Raw genomic sequence first — 2,500 nt, 5'->3', positions numbered from 1 at the left:
TTCTTTTTTTTTTTTTTTTTTTTTTTTTCTTAATATCTTATCCTTTGCGTCTCCTTCTTTGTCGAGTCGATCTGCGTATACATAAATTATCGAACTCTCTCGAGAGTCGACTATTTCCTCCGTCTCGCACTCTCTCTCTCTCTCTCTCTCTCTTTCTTTCTCTCTCTCTCTCTCTCTCTCTCTCTCTCTCACTCTCACTCTCTCAATTTTTTTTTTATATTTTTTCTTGATTATTTTTTGTTTTTTTTTTTTTTTTTCGTTACTTTAGAGTCATTATATGACTAGAACCTACGAATTACGAGCGTATTAAAGCCAATCAGGAAGGTACCAAGTTTTTGATCGATCGAGGAGACAATCTTCTTTCTTCTTCTTCTTCTTCTTCTTCTTCTTCTTCTTTTTCTTCTTCTTCCTCATCTTCTATGTTTGGTTCAGGTATGCTCAAAACCTTGAGTTGTCTTTCTTGTTCCTTCGAATATAGTCGAAAAATATGTTAAAGAATGAAAGGTTCAAGGATCCGATAAAAGATTACTTTCTTGAAGCTTCTCGATTATTGGTTTAGAATAAATGGAAATTTAGCTTCGTCGAATTTAGATAAATTTAAATATCTAATATCACATCGACGTTAGATTCGAAGGAGAAATAAAGAACAAGAAGGTTTTCGAATCGTGGGTCGAATCGACGTCGGTTTCATTTGCGACGTATGTGCGTGATGTATGCTGTATAAATGTCGTGTGTGTTAAAGTGTGTCATTAAACGCGCGTCCCTATATAATGAACGACAGGCCAGCTCTTCGTTGATCACGAAAATCCCAACATTCGAGAATGCGTGAATTGAAAATAGAATTTAAAAAACGGTAACCTAGCGCGTAACAGTTCGTTTTCTTCAGATTTTCATTTTAACGTATGTAAAATGTGTGTTAGTGTGCGTGTGTGCCTGGTGTACGTATTATCAGTGTGGGTGTAATCGAGTGTAATCGCGAGTGTATCGGTGTGAGCGTGTTATGTGTACCTAATTGCACTTATTCGACAAAACGGAACGTAAAATTGAACGCAAGATGGCGGTCGGACGGCCCTGGAACGTTTATCGGAGGTAATCATCGTAGCATTCCTTTCGTTTCTTTTTTTCTTTCTCTTTTAATACACTTTTTATATTCTCATGTCGCGTTCACCGTTTCGCCGTCGGTCGAGCTCGTTCGAACTAAACGTTTTCGCGTTTTATCTTGTAGTAAAAACGTAACCTCGAAACTTAGGCACAATTTGGAACTGTTTAGACCATTTACGTACGAATCACCATCGGCAAGAAACCGTATGTCTTCGTTCGAAAGAGACAAAAAAAAAAAAAAAATTCTGCGACTTTGCGATTTTAGAAAAACAAATTTTCATCTTTATGAAATTGCCCGATTTATTATCCGGTTATTATTATTAAATAATAGAAAAAAAAAAAAAAACTCTTTTAGATGATTTTCGTATAAAAGGGAAAAAGTTTCTTGTTTTTTCTCTTTCTCCTTTTCTTTGTTATAATTCTTTTCACGGAAAAAACTAAAGCTAAATTTTTAATTATTAATTCAATTTGAATACTAATCACGATATTATTAAAATATATATAAATTCTTAATCTCTTCATGTTCAAAGACACACGGAAATCTTTCTTTCGAACCATATACCAAACGTGCGACGATACTGTGAGGTAGCTAACATCGAGTCGTTTCAGGGCCAATCGGACCAAATCTTCCGGTTTATATGAAATAAAAATCAGTGTCCTCTCCTTCGTTGATCGTACGAACGATAGCTTGCAAAATAGAGAATTTATTTTAATTCATTTATATATAGATATACATACATACATATATATATATATATATATATTTTTTTTTTTTAAATATATATTATAATATATATTTTTTGTAATCCCTGAATATAATAAAAATAAGAGAAAAGAAGAGAAGAAACATTTTGGTTTTGATACAGTCGAGTCGATGATCGAAGGAGAAGAACGAAGAGCCCGCCGTACATTTTTCTTTTCTTTCTTTGAACGCGCAGAATGATCGAACGAAAAGAAAAGGAAAATAGAAAAGGGGCAAAAGATAACAGGAATCTTTTAGTCCGACTGTTTTCCGAGCAGTGCCCGCCATCTTGGTCCCGTCTGACCACCGGTGTGGACCAACGTAATTTCGCGTTATACCGCGGCTTCCATTCCCCTAAACTTCCCTTCTCCTTTTTTTCATTCTCTCTCTCTCTCTCTCTCTCTCTCTCTCTCTTTCTCTCTCTCCCTCTCTTTCTTTCCTTATCTCGCTCTCTCTCTCTTTCTCTCTCTTACCCTTGCTCTCTTCTCTTTCTTGCCTTTTAGTCCCTCGCTTATCATTTTATTTCCGCACACCGTAATTATAATAGTTTTTTTTCTTGTTATATCCTTACACATATACACTAGCTGGTTACAATAATTTGTGAAAAATATACATCAAAATTTTGTTACTTTTTACATCACAGATATTTTAATATAA

General features: G+C 34.8%; 1 protein-coding gene across 9 annotated transcripts in view; it reads right to left on the bottom strand.

Moving 5' to 3' along the window:
* LOC124955850 (mushroom body large-type Kenyon cell-specific protein 1) overlaps positions 1–2,500 on the bottom strand; it is a 76,691-nt gene that overhangs the window by 906 nt on the left and 73,285 nt on the right. For all 9 annotated transcript variants that reach the window (XR_007103004.1, XM_047510873.1, XM_047510874.1 and 6 more), the window contains one exon: positions 1–2,500. This exon is cut by the window's left edge; it is cut by the window's right edge. The gene's annotated coding sequence lies outside the window, so the exon portion shown is untranslated.

This window comes from Vespa velutina, chromosome 19 (genome assembly GCF_912470025.1).
Source record: "Vespa velutina chromosome 19, iVesVel2.1, whole genome shotgun sequence".
Taxonomy (NCBI): domain Eukaryota; kingdom Metazoa; phylum Arthropoda; class Insecta; order Hymenoptera; family Vespidae; genus Vespa; species Vespa velutina.
Note: the sequence above shows the minus strand (reverse complement) of the source record. Positions and strands in the feature narration are given on the sequence as shown.